The 19653-nt window shown below is 40.0% G+C and overlaps 1 protein-coding gene across 2 annotated transcripts in view; it reads right to left on the bottom strand.

Moving 5' to 3' along the window:
- The window catches only part of LOC137321013 (guanine nucleotide-binding protein G(q) subunit alpha-like), a 200773-nt gene that overhangs the window by 143901 nt on the left and 37219 nt on the right, over window positions 1–19653 (bottom strand). The gene's annotated exons all lie outside the window — the stretch shown is intronic.

Consider the following 19653-nt stretch of genomic DNA (forward strand, 5'->3'; position numbering starts at 1 on the left):
CACACGGCCAATTTTTGTATCATCTGCAAACTTCTTGATCAAGCCCCCCACATTCAAGTCTAAATCATTAATATATACCACAAAAAGCAAGGGGCCTAGTACTGAGTCCTACAGAACCCCACTGGAAACAGCGTTACAGTTACAAAAACACCCAACCATTACCCTTTGCTTCCTGTGCCAATGAGCCAATTTTGGACCCAACTTGCCGCTTTCCCTTGGATCCCATGGGCTTTTACTTTTCTAACCAGTCTGCCATGTGGGGCCTTGTGAAAAGCCTTGCTAAAATCCATGTAGACTACATCAAATGCACTAGCCTCATCGACTCTCTGAATTTTTTGAGGAAGTAACAATCAGGTTAGTCAGTCATGACCTTCCCATAACAAATCCATGCTAACTGTCCTTGATTAATCCGTGTCTTTCTAAAGGATGTCCATGCCTGGAGTACTGTGTTCAGTTTTGGGCACTGCACCTTAGGAAGGATGTATTGGCCTTGGAGGGAGTGCAGTATAGATTTATCAGAATGATTCCTGGACGCCAAGGGTTAAATTACGAGGCAAGATTACAGAAACTAGGGTTGTATTTCCTGGAGCTTAGAAGATTAAGGGGTGATTTGATTGAAGTTTTCAAGATATTAAGGGGAACTGATGGAGTAGATGGAGAAAAATTATTTCCACTGGTTGGGGAGTCTAGGACTCGGGGGCATAGCCTAAAAATTAGAGCCAGGACTTTCAGGAGTGAAGTTAGGAAACACTTCTACACGCAAAAGGTGGTAGAAGTTTGGAACTCTCTTCTGCAAACTGCAGTTGATTCTAGCTCAATTGTTAATTTTAAATCTGAGATGGATAGATTTTTGTTAACCAAAGGTATTAAGGGATATGGGGCTAAGGCGGGTAGATGGAGTTAGGTCACAGATCAGCCATGATCTCATTGACTGGCGGAACAGGCTTGAGTGGCTAAATGGCCTACTCCTGTTCCTGAACACTCTAGGGTCTCTAAATTTATTTCAGAAAGGGAAGAGAAAAATGTCTACAGTAAAAGACAAGAAAAATTAAATCAAAATCATTGAAATTCTCAGCTCCTTCAAATTCAGCTTGCATTGCAACACTAGTGCAGTAACGAGGGAGTGCCATCTTTTGGATGGGATACCAAACCAAGATCCTGTGGGTCTGTTCAGGTAAAAGATCTCATGGCAATATTTGAAGGAGGGCAGAGAATTCTCGGTGTCCTGGCCAACATTTATTCCTTAACCACCAAAGCAGGCTTGTCAAAGAGTTGAAACCGTTTTCAAGCAAATATGCAGAGTGTTACAATCACAGCATTCTGAAAGTTGTTTTCTTAATATTCAGTCTGTCTGCAGTGATTGTCATCAAAATGAATGTGCAACCATGCTGTTCTTAATTTTTAAGCTGTTATACAAAGACACAATTGTGTCTAACACATAAAGGAGCATATCTACAATATATTAAAAAGGCTTGCATAGAGTGGGCACTCTATCATACTATTTCCTATATGCTCCCCCCCCCCCACTGCCACTCCACAGTGAGTGAAGTCACATTCCCCCATGTGACCAGGAAGGAGCTATCAAGTTTTTTAAAAAGCATTATAATAATTTTTTTTTTTATTATTTGTTTTCAAGATGTGGACAACCCTGATACGGCTATATTTATTGCCATCTCTAGTTGACCTGAGAATGTGAACCGCTGCCATCCTTGTACTGATGGTGTTGCCAAATTAACACCATTGTGGGAATTTCAGGATACTGACTCAGCAATAATGAAGGAATGGCAACATGTGTCCAAATGTGAACAGTGTGCGACTTGGAACTTGGAAATGAAGGCATTTTCATGACATTGCTGCTTTTGTCCTTCTAGGTGGTGGAAGTCACAGGGCAGGGAGATACTGTCAAAGCAACCTTGGTAAGTTGCTGCAGTGCATCCTGTAGACAGAACATACTGCAACCACAGTGGAGAGCGTGGATATGGAGTCAATAGCAGATCATAAGTTGAGCAAACTGGTCCATCCTAGATGATGCTGAGCTTCTCAAGTGTTGTTATGGCTACACCCATCCAGGTCGAGTGGTGAGTATTCCATCACATTTCTGACTTGAGCCTTGTTGATGTTGGAGAGGCTTTGAGGTATCAGGAAGTGAACCACTCATCCCAGAGTACCAAACCTCTGCACTGCATTGCACTTGTAGCCAGGTTGTTGATATGGCTAGTCCGGATAAGCTTAAATCATGACACCCCCCCCCCCACCCCAAAGATGTTGTTGGTGGGGGACTCTGTGATGTTGGAGCCATTAAAGGCCGGGGCAGATGGCTGGACTCTCTTATTCAAGATAGTCATTACTTGACACTTAGGTGACTCAAGTGTTACCTGCTACTTCTCAGCCAAGCCTGAATGTCTTCTGGATTGTGCTGTAGGCTGGCGTGAACCGCTTTATTATCGAAGGAGTGAAAACGCAGTAAGCAGCATTTTCATTGCAGGAACAGATTTTGTTAAAGGGCTTCCCCTGTACTGATCTGGAGAAGCCCAAGATATTCACAGTGCAAACTGCACTTAGTACTGCATAAGCCCTTATTTAAAACTTCTTGAGAAGAGTAGGCAGACAATAGACTCTGTGGACTGAATCAAACAAACTGAGACCAATGTTGAGAAGTAACTAGATTTTACCTAGATCCCACAACTCATACAGAGATGAGAAAGAGAGAAGCTGGGTATATAAGAATTGTTTATAGAGATACAGGTTGGATTTCTCACATCTTCTTAATTTCCCCATTGAGATAAATGATTGTAACATTTATTTACAGTAGAAATACTTTGTTCATAATTGCTTGTTCATTGTTTATTCAAAATTTGATGAACATTTCAAAACTAGGTCAAGGCCTGATATGCTCTTATCAATTAGAGGACTTGAGAGATGATAAAAAAAACTCTTCTTTCTCTGAAAGTTTGCCAAAAACTCATGAAGACAGCATCCCTTTAAAGAACCCACTTTCAGTGATGAGCTTAAGAGTAACAACTTTAAGAAACATTTTTCCAGTTATTGATGTGATTGCATCCAAAAAAGGACCAGGTGTCACGGTTTTTCAATTTCTTTGCTTTTTGGGAGTTAAGGAAAGTTGTACGGGAAGGTGCGGATGGGGAAGAAAATTAAGCAGGACCAGGTCTCTCTTGCTCACCTCACACACAACTACCCTCAAAATATGAGTTTCTCATTTCCTGACCTTCAAAGATGGACAGATCCAGTGTGTTAATGGCTCTTTCTAGGTCTCACATACATACATATATACAAATATTATGCCATGACAATGAATAAACACAGGGATCAGGAATCAAAGCAGATCTGACTGATCCCTTTACATGATACGCAAGAGACACCCATATAAATCTGCTGAAGATGTCAGAGACAAGGCAAACTGTCAACCATCTACTCACTTGATTGAAGTGTGCATTTAATTGCTGCATACTTGTTGTAGCTGGACGAGATGGCATGAAATCCCAGTGCCATCAACCTATTTTTATCAACTTATGGCAAAATGTTGTGTATGCAGACTATTGTTGTATGCATAAATCTTCCAAACTGCCTATTATTAGAAAGAATTGTTAAATATTGTCATTTATAAAAACATTTCAATTTTGATGATTCATTTCATCTTTTACTGGCCTCTTAGAGAAAACAAAATCCACTTTTTACAAGTAACTTTTGACTTTCACACATCACTAATTGAATTTTAGTTAAATGGTTTATTAGAAACAGACAACTGCACATACCATACTTCAGGAGCTGCAACAAATATAAACTAATGTATGTAACATGACATACAAGATCAGTTAAAAATATTTTTAAAATAACTTCTACTGAGCAACGGTACCAATCATTAACTCTTTGTAAAGATTTTAAAAATATACAATTTAAAAAGATTTAATAGTTTGAGTCACAATATCTAATTCATTTTGGATTTTTGCAGGTCTCTCCATATCACACACCATTCCTTGGAGAGGCAGGCAAGTAGTAACTTGCACCCAGATGTTGGGATCAAGAGTAAAACTGCATTGGTGATCACTAGCTCAGTAGACTTCTAAAAGGGAATCATAAACAAAAAACCCAACTTAACCTATATTCAGATTCACTTGTCCTTATTGGAAAGTTCTTGCAGTTCTTTTAAGAGCTGCCAGATGGTGGACTGTATGCTGGTGAAATTGCATAACTCTACTTTTGCACTATGACGCTAGGGCAAAAGGAAAGAAGCCAAATAAAACCATCCTGTATGTATAGTACACAAAGAACCTATGCATCAGGTACATTATGACCTTCAATGAAGCTCAGAGCTCAAGTGCTGCTACTGCAATTTTGGACAACAAAAATGTAGAATTTCTTTTTATTCCTATCTTCATTTTGTGGATGCATAATAATGAAGGACATAAAAGCATACACAAAGATATTACTTTGCAATGATAAAAAAAAAATTGTAGAGTTCCATTTAGCACTGAACCAAATAAATAATTCCTTGAAATTTAAATATTGTTCAACAACTAATACCTAAACTAATCCTCTCATGTCTGGCTAAAAGAACACTTTTAAAGGTCACAAAGTTTGTTGACCTTCACCTCAAGGAAGGAATGGACATTACTAATGGTAGACAAGGCTAAGGGAGAAAAGGAGCAGCACAGGGTATACGGAGCACCGCAATAGTGGCACATAGTTTCAAACACCGCATTCCCACTAGTTCCCACTCTCACTTTTGTTCAGAAATGGTGAATAAGAGATAGACCCAGTAAAGAGTGCCAAGTGTCTGTGTAACTCCCAATAACTGGCAATGCTGGTACCTACACCTTTCTGTTGAAGGGGGTGAGCAGCTTGAGAATGGCCAATAATGAAGACAAAAAAGGACTCACACTGCCCCCTGACCTCACCCCACCACTCCAAATAAAGGTGACACAGTGGGCTTTTGTTTGAAAACTAATTGGCTCGTCAAGTTGAACAAATTCCTTTGCAGCTAACGGTATCACTGTTAATCTTCCATATTGCTTGGGGTCACCCTTCACTTCAATTGTCAGCAAGTTCAATTTGTTATTCAAATGTAAACTTCTGCAGTGGAGAAAAGAACAAAGTGCTCCAGTTGAAGTCTCATGAAATATACTTAGACACCACAACTTCAGCTTCTGTAATAGATGCCTTGCAGGTACAAAGATATGCAGATGGCAACACGTCCCCCTCCCTTCTCTGTTAGTTACTTAAAAGCTAGTTTGACTTCTCAGACAAGCATTTCTATGATACTGTATCTCTCAGATTTGAAGTCTTCTCTCTCTGCAACTGTCCTACTTTTTTTTAACCTTCCCAGGCTCTGTCCTCAAATTCTCCTTCACTACCTCTCCTTCCAGAATTTTCTTCAGAATCTGGTTCACTCTGACATTGAGCTGTACACACAAACCATTAAATAATGAGATTTCAAGGAAAACAAGATTTTAAAAAATGTAAAGATTTTAACAACCTAGATATCAGCAAAATGAATTGCTTAGGAAATTTCCAAATAACCTTATCTTTTTTTTTAGTAGAGGCAGATGCAATGACAACATCTTATCCTCTATCACCAAGGAGCAAAGCAGTATAAACATTTAAGCACATAAGCACAACTTAACCATTCTAAAGGAATGAAATGCACGTTGAACTAGTGGGAAAATAAATAAAAGGAAAATATTGAAGAAATTTTAAAAAGCAAAGAAAAGGAAATCATGAAAATTAGTAAAAGTTCCCTTCACTGAAATACCTCAAAAACATACAAGAAAAGAGTGAATGCTATGTAGTTGTTCAGTCAAATGTCGGATTGTGTGAGGGAGTGAATGAATCAGATAAGGAATGAAAATCAAACAATACTAGCCAGGAGCTTGGGGGAGGCCTCCAATTTCCTTCTCCCGCATTCCCTCCTCACTCAGAATCTCCATGTCCTCTCCTCATAAGGAGTCACGGTTGCAACTTTGGTGACCTCCATCCCTCCTTTCTCGGGGCACAAACTCTTATGTTACATGTTTGAAACTTCTATGATTCTATTGGGCCAAGTGCAGGCAATTGGGACTACCTTAGTGGTATAAACTGGGCGACATGGACATGTTGGGCCGAAGGGCCTGTTTCCATGTTGTAAACTTCTATGATTCTATGATTCTATGTTTGAAAGAGAAGTGCGAGATGTATACTATCCAAGCACCCAGGCCATCAGCAACATGTTGGCACGCTTACCATGGTAACCTTACTTCCTCACCTGCGACTAGGCACAGTCCTGGATGAGACCGCATTCACTTGCTTGGTCACCTCCATACATGCTGTTCTAGCACTACTCTTTATTCCTCCCACCCCCAATCAGGCCTTTGTCAGGAAGTCGGCTCTCTGCATTTAAAAGTGATCATACCAACTGTACCAGAACTGGAATGCAAGGGTGAACTCTGAGGGGCAAGTAGGGGACAAAACGGTGTGGGACTAATTGATTTTCAAAGTACTTAGCAAGTATAAAGTTGCTGCCACTTACAGAAGGAACTGGCAATTCGGTTCTGGATGGTGGAAAGAGTGCATTTTTTTTTGCTGTTCATAAAAACAGACTTTCACTGATCTCTTCCTTTTTATATACTTATAATAGTTCTTACAATCTTTTTATATTTCTTGCTAGTTTACACTCACATTCAATTTTCTCTATCAATTTCTTAAACCCTCCCAAACCTCAGGCTTACTCCTCTTTTTGGCAATATTACAAGCCTCTTCTTTTAATCTAATACTATTCTTAACTTCTCTAATTAGCCATGGTTGGACCACTTTTTGCATTGAGCTTTTATTCCTCAAGGGAATGTATATTAGTTGAGAATTATGAATTATTTCTTTAAATGGTCACCATTGCTTATCTACAATCATATTTTTAAATCTAATTTCCCAATCTACCTTAGCCAACTCACTCCTCACACCTACGTAATTGGCTTTGTTTAAACTGAAGACCCCAGTTTCGGACTTAACTACATCACTCTCAAACTCAATTTGAAATTCTATCATATTATGATCACTCTACCCTAGAGGGTCCTTAACTATAAGATTACTAATTAACCCTGACTCATTAACCATTACTAGATCTAAAATAGCCTGTCTCCTAGTTGGTTCCTCAACATATTGTTCTAGAAAACTGTATCAATGCATTCCACAAACTTGTCCTCCAAACTACTTTTGCCAATTTGGTTTTACCAGTCTATATAAAGATTGAAGTCCCCCACGATTATTATATTAACCTTGTTACATGATCATCTAATTTCCTGATTAACTACACTATAGCTACTGTTAGGGGGCCCATAAACTACTCCCACCAGTGCTTTCTGCCCCTTTTATTTCTTAGCTCCACCCATACTGATTCTACATTCTGACTTTGAGCTAAGATCCTTTCTCACTACTGCCTTTATCTCATCCTTTATTATCAGGACAATCCCCCCTCCTTTTTGATTTTGGCTATCTTTTCTAAAATCCAGTATCCTGGAATATTTAGTTCCCAACCTTGGGCACTGCATGTGGCATGGTTTATTTTCCAGTTTAATGGGTAGAAAGTTGGGGGTGTGAATAGTGATACTGTGTCCTAACTTCTGGATTTTGGGCCGTCTGTTGACGACTTATGCCGTGCATGGGATGGGATGGGATTTTTAAGAAATCAACTTGTTGCCGTTCATGCTCAAGAGTGTCATCCAGATCTAATGGAGGGTGGGGGGGCTGGGGGAAGGAGAGCATGATTCATCTCCCTGTTTGGACCATGTTCTCCTTCGCTTTCCCCACCCACCCCCCGCTTTGATCTGGATCACGTTCTCCCTCTCTCCCTGCTCTTCCCTCCTCCGCACTCCTGCTCTTCCTCCTCCCCTATGCTCCTGTTCTCTTCCCCTCACCCCCGCCATGCTCCTGGCTTCCTTTCCCATTCTCCACCCACCCCCTTCCACACCTGCTCTCCTCCCCGCTTATGGCTACCTACATTGACTGCATTTTTGGTGTTAGGGCTCCGGACCGGGTTTTTGTAGCGAAGGGCAGCAAGGATGGTCCAGCACAGTGCACATGTGCAGTTGGTGACCTACATTGTGCATGCTCGGCGAGCTCGGCGTCCCGCACATGCGCATCAGTGAAAGAGGACGTTCTCGTTCCCTGTCAATATACACAGCGAAGAAGGCGAGGCACAGAAAGAAAGAAAAAGAGCAGCAACACGAAGATGACAGACAGGTGGGAGAGCGCACGCATCCTCACTGAGGGTCAGCACTGATTAACATTTTTTTTAAATTCAAAGTGCTTATGCAGCTTCTATAAAAGTGCAAAAGGATAGTAGTTATGTTGTAACAGAGAGCACACATAAACAAAGCACATTCTGGAACTGAAAACAAAGTGTGGCAAATTACACAATTCTATCAGCATTATAGAAAAGACATGTTATGGGCCAGCACTGCAGGCGAGGGTTGAAGCACAACAGGTAGCCCCATAGACTGATTCCTGGGAATGAGAGGGTTGTCCTATGAGGCGAGATTAAGTAGAATCGCCTATACTTTCTGCAGTTTAGAGGAATGAGGGGTGATCTCATTGAAACAAGAAAGATTCTGTGAGGGCTTGACAGGGTAGATGCTGAGGGGCTGTTCAGTCTAGAACTAGGAGGCATAATCTCAGGATTAGGGGTCGAAAATTTAGGACTGAGATGAGGAATTTCTTCATTCAGGAGGGTTGTGAATCTGTGGAATTCTCTACTCCAGAGGGCTATGGATGCTGAGTCATTGAGTATATTCAAGATTGAGATTGATAGATTTTTGGACTTTAGGGGAATCAAGGGATATGGGGATCAGGCGGGAAAGTGGAGTTGAGATCGAAGGTCAGCCATGATCTTATTGAATGGTGGAGCAGGCTCGAGGGGCCCTATGGCCTACTCCTGCTTCTATTTCTTATGTTCTTATATGGAGTTCTGCAGTTTTGAGACATCACCTTGCAGAATTCCTATTCTCGGCCACAGCCCATGGGAAAGCACTGAAAAGCGATCAGATATCTCCTCATACGGGATAAGGAAAAACAAAAATGACAAGTCACTGCTGGAGCAGTCACCCATAGCTACTGTCAACTAAATAGCTACAGTGGTGGAAACTTGGAATCAGGTCACCCGACCAGCCTCTCTGCTATGGCTGGTGCCTGGCCCAATAAAACTCATCCTAACAGAGGAAGAAAATAAACCAGAACAATGAGGTAGTAGAGTACATACTCTTACAAATAAAAAAAACAATTCATGCTTGACAGCACATAACCCATTGTCACAAAATCTCAGGGTTCTTTCCAATTTTTTTTTTTGCCATTCATGAATTTTGCACTAATTTCACTAAGCACACCACAACTGCTCTTGTTAAAAACATGTAGTACAATGCAATGTCAGTATTGATAAGTCATATCATTTGGAGACTTCAGCTGATCTGTAAGGACAATTGTTTTAACTGTTCAACAGTGAAGTCTTCCCTTAAAATAAAGCCAAAATCACAGAGATTTAAATTATCAGTGTCTTAAGTGATTGAATTGTCATTCATATTGGGAAAGACATCCGTTTTACTGCTTTTGTGACTGTAACCAGAACTTGCTTGTTTATCCTACTCTTGCTGTAATAAATATTAATTCACTTGAAAGCTGTAAGTCAAAGACAAGCAAAGAATATGTTTGAAATAAATAGGGAAGTTACATATATTATCAACCTCCAGATTTCTAAGATGTCATATAAATGTCAGAAGTGGCATAGGAGTTTGTTGGTTGTTATTCAAACTATTTTTATTGCTTTTTGATGGTTTCTATAGCTTCAAACAGAGGCAAGCCCTAATTTAACGTTCCTTTAAGCCAGTCATACATTTATCCTTTCAGTAATCAACACTGCTTGCAAAGCTTAATTATTATACACTACCTTTAAAAAGAATTTTATGAAGTGTCATTAAAAAAATGCAGTGCAACAGGGTGCACAATCACATCATACTGCTTCATTCAATAATTCCTATTGTAACGGGGCAAAGCTCTTCAGTTCTTGAAGGGTTACTGAAACATCGATTAATCATTAGCAATTTCTTCTGGAGAAAGGGCTGCATTCTACTTAATAGCATGTCATGGACAAAAATTAACCAGTCAGAAACAGCAGAGTTCTTTTTTTAAAAAAAGAAACAGAATGCCCTTCCGTGTGGGTGGTAATTGCCCTCAAATTTGGCAGTTTCCTCACGCCTGCATCATCCCACAGAGATAACTAAATCAAGGGTTAGTTTACTGCAGTGTTTGATCTGTTCACTGTAATTGCACACTGTTGAGTTTTAAAAAATATTTCAGACCTCCTGTGATGTTGCTCACGTTGTGTTAGAGGATATTATGTTTAATAATAAGGATAGCAATGTAGGAGATAGCATTTGGGTCACTCATTTACCGTGACTGAGCAAGTCAAATTCCACTTTTATTAAATGATATTCAGGGATTTTTACTTCTGCTTTGGGAATTGGATTCCATGATTCTCCATTATTTTGTGAAAATTATAAATAAGTGGCATAAGATATATTTCTGTTAACTATGTTTTTATTACCAATACCATTTTTCAAGGCAAGAATAAAAGATGTACGAGTTGGAGTTATGTATCTGGTGTTTAGCAGTACCAGCAAGGGGAAGTGCGATGTAACTGTACTGGGGGCAATCCTATACTTTGGTAGCAATGGGGAAGGGTCCTGGGCTGTGGATGGGGATCCTAGACTTTGACAGCACTGCAGTTCAGCCGCTAGAGTTTGACAGCATGGGAGATTCTGAGGTGTGACAAAACAGGAGTGAAATGTGGTATTTGGCTCATGAGTGAATATCTTGGGTCTAACTGAAGTGGTGGAGAGGACATGGTCCCAAGAGCACTGGGGACAGGTCTGAAAACATTAAATATGGTATTTGATGTTTTGTGATTGGCTCCTGGAAGTGTATCAGTGGCTTATGCTCTCATTTTCTTTCTTCTCCTACCTGCATCTCTCTCAGGTGCTAATAATTAGAAAGTTCACATTTTCTAACCAACAGCCAAATAAATATCGCTGACAATTGCTTTAAAAATTCAACCCAAATTAGGATGAGGAAAGGCTGTGTATGTTTGCAACTTTACACCTTCTGAAGCTTAAAAAGTTCTTATAATTTGAATACCATCTAAAGCTACAACAGGTGTGTAATTAGTCCACTCTCATATTTTTCTCCTTTACGCTCTGTTTTCTAAAAATACATCCATATAAATGTTACCTAAATAAAACTTTTGAAATTTGTCCTATAGTGTTTCTTCCATTAGATTTTGTTTATGGCTGAAAGGGAAGCATTCTGTTATTTGACTAGCTTAAATGCTACTAATGAATTCTGGGAAACTGTGCACATTAATCATGCTCCAACTGCAGTTTTTATCCTCAGCTAACTTAATATTTTTGCCCAGAGCAGTAACTAGCTCCAAGCCCAGGCATTTGGGAAAGGCTGAGCCCTTCATGTAAAAACAATTAAAAGATTAAAAAATGTAATTTGAAATACATTTATTTTGTTTAAAACCTTATTTTCAACATCAGAAATTAGTTATTAAGAATCATGGGCAAAAGTTACTTTTTTCCAAAAATATATTTTAAGTGATTAAATTGGTCCATCAACAACTGTGGTGACAAAGTGTTTACATGCAGTTTGCCCATTATAGGATATTTAGATAGGCAGTTTCCATTATAAAGATTGTTTGCAGACAGAAAGTGTGTGCCATAGGTAAGATCTTTAACATACAGATGCTGCAATGCATTTTTTAAACTCAAGTTGACAAAAATTAGCAGTTGAAACATATAAGCCAAAATATCAACATCTAACTTGAATTACATTTATGAACAACAGTACCATATTTGACAGTCTATTTACATCTTTGTAGAATAAGTTCTAATACGACTTACTAGGAGCAGAGCTAAAGACTGCAATACAAATAGAGACAGCTGAGAAAATCTACCACAGATTCAGTGTCAAATTATCTCTAGGACTAAAAATTGTGTCAAGTGTATAATAATTCTAAGTATAACAACTGATCCAATATAAAATTAGTTAAATTGATGAGTTTAATATGTTTATCCAATTAGTAACTGAGCCAGACCAAGAAAATCCCTGGTTCAATCCACAGTCTGTGCTCAGTTAGCTAATCTCACAAGGGGCGGCAGAAGCAACATTACAACTGACCTCAGAACCTTTGGTCAGCCAAGATTCCAACTCCTGTCCAGTATTCATGTTAGAAATGTATGTGTAAGGACGTGATCAGGCTCGACTGCAATTCTCTCCCCTCCCCCCTCCTCAAAAAGAAAATTCAAATAGCCTGACTCTTGAGCAACGGCCACTTGGGTGAGGTGCCTACTGAACTGCTGGCACTCCCTGCAAAGAAGCAACACCTTCAGGTGGGAAGAGAAGAAAATTGGCGAGCAATGTAAAAAGAAAACTGATAAATCCCAGATGGTGTAACGGTGTCCAGATCCAAAGGAGTGGGAACACAAGTTTAGTTTTCCCTGCGGTGCCAAGAAGCCCACCTCATGTGCACTAACGTGGAAAGGGAAGGACAAAATCTGAGGGAGCTTGATTCATTGGTTATTGACTGTCATCCCAAATAATCTCAATACATACAAAAGTATTAACTTTCCAGTAAAGTCAAGTTACACAATTAAGGACCATTAAAGTCAGTTTTTAGTGTCAATTTAGAAACTTCTGTTTTTTGGGGTTTTTCTATTTTTCTTTAAAGTGTAAAAAAAGGGAGAAAAATCAGGTGAGAAAAAATTGGACCCCAAAAACACACAGAAAAAAAAGTCAGTAAAACTATTTCTATTTTGAACATTGCAAAAACTCAAAAAAAAGGAAAGGGACTTCAAAAAATGTATAGTCCAGCTAAACGACAACCCACAATTATTTACACACTTCATTGACATAACTTTTATGGTGCTCACTAGCAAACTCACTTAATCCCTGAATAGTTTTTTTAAAAATGAATAGTAAAATTGAAGAACCTAATTGCTATGGCATTAGCCACTTGCTTGTCACTAGGATGATGGAATATTACAAATTGTTGGAGATTATGCAATCGGGGATAGTTGTAATCTTGGGTTTAATAAACAATGCTTTGGCGTGTGACCTGAGTCAGCCTTTGGTTGATGACCGCAGCCTTTAGGGGACTATCAGTGTAGTAAGTGTGTCAGTACACTTCTGTCCTGGCTCCATACCTAACTAGGAATCTCAGACTAACATCTGCTGCAGGACCCAAAGTAGATCCAGATACCCTTAAAAAATTCAAATTATACAGGAACAAAAGCAGTAAAAGCTGGAAACACTTAGCAAGTCAGGCACAGCATATGTGGAGAGAAGCAAAAAGTCAACATTTCAGGCATTACCCTTCTTTAGAACCAGAAAATATTACAGCTGAACAGCTTGTAAGAAACAGAGCAAGGGAAAGGAGAAAAAAAAAGGAAATGAGCCAGTCAACACCAGGGGTGCAGACCACCCCAATGGCAGTATATCGATGGAAGAATCCCACTCCAACCACCCATCAACTCTCTTCCCTCATCCCTGGAAGCACTGGTACACCCATTCCACTTTGCCAGCACCTACTGTCAAGAGAGAAAATGGGAGCATGGTTAAGGTATGAAAATAGAGACCAAACATAGATTAGGTGATTGCTTTGCTGAACTCTTCCGTTCTGTCCTCATGTGCAATCCTGAGCTCCCTGCCTTGCCTCTTTAATTATCCATCCCACTCTGATCTATCTGTTCTTGGTCTTCTATACTATTCCAGTGAAGCTCAAGGAACAGCACCTCCTCTTTCCACTAGATATTTTGCAGCTGTCTGGCTTTAATATTGACTTCAAAAGTGCCTTTTTCTTCCAGCAGATTCCTGGACCCCTGAAGCCTGCTCTGCTTTGCCAGGTTTCCACACTCCTCCTCTTGAACTTAACGAACCTGCTTTAATTATTCACACATTCACTGGGTCTCTTGTATGTCTTTTATTTCTCTAATTTCTCTCATCATGCCTCCTTTTGTCTCATGCTATTATCATTTCTGTCGATTAACAATTTCCTGTTAACCAGCGAACCACTTTACAGTTCATCTTTATCTTTCATTGTGTATATGTTTAACACTGACCCCCCCCAACCCACCCCCAACTTTCCCACACTGTTCTTTATAAGCTGTTCATCTGTAATATTTTCTGGTCTTGATGAAAAGCAATGCCGAAAATGTTGAAATGTTGATTCTCTCCACAGCTGCTGTGCCTGACTTGCTGAGTGTTGCCAGCTTTTACCACTTTTGTTTCAGATTTCCAGCATCTGCGGCATTTTGATTTTTGTTGCAAATTATACAGTCATTGTTTCTTTTCCTATAAATCAGGTCCAGAGATGTGTATCAGCAGCATGGCAGATACAGCACGCATTAGGAATGCTGACATCACTGATGCGATCTGCATGCATTTCCAGACTTATTTGTGGTAAGAAAACAATGGGAAATTTTAGTGTTTTTCCCTTCAAATTTGGAAAGAAATTGTTTTTAATCAATTTACCATCCCCCCAAAAAATCCAGGCCTTTATAGGCAAGTAAAAAAGTGATCAAAGGGATTTTTAAAATCAGTTTTTATTAACTACAGAAAGCAACACATTTGTCAGTTTTGGATGTCACCTCCATATTTTGAGTCAGAGATCCATTTCTAAGACAATTTACATCTTTCAGTCACTGTAAAAACTCTATTTCTGAAGAAAATGGAAGTAAAGTTCTCTTTGTAGTCACTAATTGATATGTGCATTGGCTTGCAAACATTTCGTAAATCCAGAATCACCGACAGGTAAGTGCTGGTGCAGTTACACTTCTGTAAATATGTGCCACAAGATTCCATGTACACTAATGGGAGATAACTGTGCCTGCTCAGCTGCCATGACATTGTGGCATTACTCATGTCCTTGTTGTGCAGCTGTGTGGTTCAGTTATTTGAGTTACACATTTGTTGCAGTATACTCACAACAGACCTTGAAGTGAAGTGAAGCAAAGTGGAGTCATGTGGAGTGATTATATTTCATGTTGTGTTACCAGATCTGTCAACTAACACAATCTGGCAGTAAAAGCTTGTAAGATCTGGCAACAAACCAAGGCAATGAGCAATATTGCTAGCTGTAAAATGCATGTCCTAGTATGGATATAAACAACAATTTTTTTTTAAAGTTAGCAAGTCTTTATATTTCTGTGTTGTAACTTCTGTGTATTTTTATGTCTATTTTAATTCATAGTTGATTTGTACTCATTACTTTACACCATAAAGTTCTAGGGCTCGATTTTCCCGGGAAATTGCAGGTGCGTGGGCTCCGAAAATCAGGGAAATCCCGTTCAGGTTCGGAGCCCAGCTCCAACCCGCCGACTTCCAAGTTCCCCACGGACGCACCTATGTGTGCGCGGATGTCCCGAATCCGGAAGTCCCGCCAGCAATTAAAGCCGGCAGGATGATAGTTAAAGAGCCAAATGTACCTCATTGAGGCACTTAAGGCACTTTCCTTGTGATGTAGTAGGTAGTTAGAATGATTTTTAAACTTATCTTGGTGAGTTTCCCACGGCTTCTGATTCACACCTGGTGAAACCAGGTGTGAAGGGCCGGATCAAGCAAAAAGAAACAAAATAAATTATATAAAAAACCATTGCATGAAGTTAAAACACAAAATCAACCTACCTTTCCATCCTGCTTCGATGTCTCCCTCTCCGATCTCCCCCTCTTCACACCGCAACCCCCCCCAATCCCGATCTTCCGTTCCAGCACCGGAATCAGGCTGGCTGCCTGACGCGAAACCCGGAGAGCACGTTAATCACCATCAACTACGATGTGATCGCAGCAGAAACCGTAAGTTTTGATTATTCGGGTTTGCCATGCACACCTTCACCACCCCCCCCACCCCCATTTCAAAATTGAGCCACTAGAGTTCCCATGAAAACTCACAAAACTGTAGCTCCTTACTTTGGCTACAACGCAAGTTTTGAAGTCATCTCCGACATATGAGAAAAACACTGCAACACACTCAGGGCTTAAATAAGCTAAATTATTTGCAATGTCCTGGTCTGAACATTAGAAAAACAAAAACATTAGCATAAGCAGTGGTTGGCTATGCTAACATCTATTTTACTTTTAAAAATTATTTTAGTACCTTTAGATGCTTATCACATGAAGTTATAAGAAATGATGTTAATCCCTAATTAACATCTTAACCACATATTATCCTCACTAACTTCTGTATGATTACTTATCTTTTCCAGATAACCAATCCTCCTCCCTCCCTAACCGCTTGTCTCCAAACATATAGGGTAGTTAAAAGAGGAACTAGAATTAAACTATATATTAAAATGAGTAATTTTATACAACAAATACTAAAGTGCAAGTTTTGTGAAGAAATACAGTTTATACAGAAATGACCAAAACCTCTGATGAGATGTGACAAGTACTGAGAACAAGGAAGAAAACCAGCCAACTTCATTCATCCTTCTTGAGTAGGCTTTGATAGCAACACTTTTTTTTTTAAAGTCCCTAATGAAGCATTATTAATTGATCACTCATCAATAGGGAAAAAAACATATACTGCCCTCCCACCAAAAAACACTAATGGAAAAGGCAGTGAAAGGACATCTCTGAATCATGCTAACAACAAGTCCTCAGCCAACCCATTAGGAGGCCCATCAGAATAATGCAAGAATGAAGCCAGCTTAACCTCACTCCCACAAACAAATCCTGGTTCAGGGAAACTCGAGTACCCATAATATTAAAGGTTGACAGATTGCATTGATACGAATTCTATCCTCAAATCACAAAGTTTGTGTTGTCCATAAATCTAGTAATTGCTATTTACAAAGGTTTTATTTTGTCCACTGACACACTTTTTTCAACTGCACTATATTCAACAGCAACAGATCTTCATTTTTAAAAATGTGTAAAATTAAAAGCATTCTTCAGGGCTACAAATTCTAGATCAAAGCCAGCATGTGACTCCAAAGGTGTCACTGTGGAACAACTCAGCCTGATAGCCAGCACAACTTCATATCTTCCAACAACTTTTTGAAACTGTAAAATTAAGACCTCTACCATGACTGCATCAGGTGCTCTTCAAATCCTTGTATAAGCCCTCTTATCACAAAACGAAGGTGCATTTCACAACAGAAGGCAGCAGAGGCAGCCGAGTATTAAATTAGGACATGCATCTAGTACTTTTGTCAGCGTTGAGTCCAAAAACAGAAGAGTCAGGATTGTTGGAGACTTGTGTGTGCACTTGAACAGTGTTCACAGATGACATCTACAACCAATATTTTATAATATTCTTCCTCATTCATTCCATTTGGATGTGTACTGAAGCATACCAAAGTGGTGCAGAAATTAATGGTGGGATTCTGCAGATCTGAATCTCCAGCACTCCAGCTCAAGGGACGATGGTGCAAGGCAAAGAGGGTGGTTTTTCCCTTTTGTCATTTAATCACTCCTGCCCTCCACCCCATCAGAGACCTTCCCTTTTGTTCTTTACTTCCCTCCCTTCCTCCCCCCCACACTTTCCCTGGCTCTGTACTTTGTTGAAAACTGTTAAATCTTCAACTTCTTCCAGTTCTGACGAAAGGTCATCGACCTGAAACGTTAACTCTGTTTCTTTCGCCACAGATACGGCCTGACTTGCTGAGTATTTCCAGCATTTTCTGTTTTCATTTTAGGTCCAAGAGTGATATTTTACTCAGCCAGTAAGAGATCACTATCATGACTCTGGTCTCATTTAACTGGATCTTCAGAATGATTTGAACTAAATGAAGCACAATCTGAGCCAAATCTGGAGAGAAATGCATCATTGCCCAGTCTTGCAAAATAATGAGCACAGCCGGCTCCTTCCTTGAACACTGGACCTAACAAAAATGGTCAGAAATTATAGCTATTTATGTGCCAGAAAGTGTGTCATTGAGTTCACATCCCTTTTGCTGATGTGCACCCTATTCTGTGGGTAAGTGTCAATCTCATAGGAAAATTATGCAAATGCTACAGTTTGAGAACACCCTGCCATGGCAAACATACATGCCAGCATGTCTCCTTGATGTGATCTGTGGTAGTATTTCCATCTGAAAAGAGCTCTTGAGATTGAACAACTTCAGATCCTCCTGAGCAAGCTACTCCTCCAAATAGTGGGAAAAATCCCTGTAAAGAACATAACTTCTTGGGCAGTCTTCCACATCTTTCATCAGATGAACCATGGTCACATTTATTTGGAAACGACTGAATGTAATTCCATACTCTAATTTCCACCAGCACTGCAGCCAACAGCGACTTAAAGTGCTGCTTAGGAGGTGCTAGAGGTTACTTTTTTCTTTCTACTTCCCTTCCTATCTTCCTTTTGGTTCCTAGCCTAAAAGGATATATTTGCCCTTTTGTAAGTCACAAAGATAGGCCATGCTTCACTTTTTGTGAGGCCGAGTCTTTGTGACCATGTTTAGGATGAGTTTTAAACTCTGTTGATGCTTCTTGAAGCTTTTCGAAGTATTCTCCAAAGACATATTTCCCCCAAAAAGGAAGATCCTGGAACTTCTCAGTCTTGCTGGAAAGCCTAAGATTTTTAGTGGTAATACTTTTGTAACAATACCATGGCAGCAGTCATGGTCTTTCGGTCAAGGGCATCCATGTTGGATTAGTTTGCCTCTTTGGACAATATTCTCTGTCTCAGCTTGAATGCTGTTTTATTTGCACTGAAGCCTGGGCTGATTAATCACCTATATGGGGAAATCATCAGCTTATGAATAAAAAAGAAAGAATGAACAAACTTGCATTTATATAGTGCCATTCACATCCTCAGGCCAACCCAAAGATTTTCACACTAATATGTTACTTTTGAATTGTAGTCAGTGTTGTTATCTAGTCAAATGCAGCAACCAATTTGCACACAGCAAGGTTCCACAAACACAATGGTTTTGTTAGTTGAGGAATACATTTTGGCCAGGGAGAACTGGAGCTCCTCTGCTCTTTTTTTAAAATTCGTTCATGGGATGTGGGCGTCGCTGGCGAGGCCAGAATTTATTGCCCGTCCCTAATTGCCCTTGAGAAGGTGGTGGTGAGCCGCCTTCTTGAATCGCTGCAGTCCGTGTGGTGAAGGTTCTCCAACAGTGCTGTTATGAAGGGAGTTCCAGGATTTTGACCCAGCCACGATGAAGGAACAGCAATATATTTCCAAGTCGGGATGGTGTGTGACTTGCATCCTGTGGATGGTACACACTGCAGCCACTGTGCACCAGTGGTGAAGGGAGTGAATGTTTACGGTGGTGGATGGGGTGCCAATCAAGCGGGCTGCTTTGTCCTGGATGGTGTCGAGCTTCTTGAGTGTTTTTGGAGCTGCACTCACCCAGGCAAGTGGAGAGTATTCCATCACATTCCTGGCTTGTACCTTGTATATGGTGGAAAGGCTTTGGAGAGTCAGGTGGTGAGTCACTCGCCGCAGAATACCCAGCCTCTTACCTGCTCTTGTAGCCACAGTATTTATATGGCTGGTCCAGTTAGGTTTCTGGTCAATGGTGACCCCCAGGATGTTGATGGTGGGGGATTTGGTGATGGTAATGTCGTTGAATGTCAATGGGAGGTGGTTACACTCTCCCTTGT

Source organism: Heptranchias perlo, chromosome 4, assembly GCF_035084215.1.
Source record: "Heptranchias perlo isolate sHepPer1 chromosome 4, sHepPer1.hap1, whole genome shotgun sequence".
NCBI classification, from domain to species: domain Eukaryota; kingdom Metazoa; phylum Chordata; class Chondrichthyes; order Hexanchiformes; family Hexanchidae; genus Heptranchias; species Heptranchias perlo.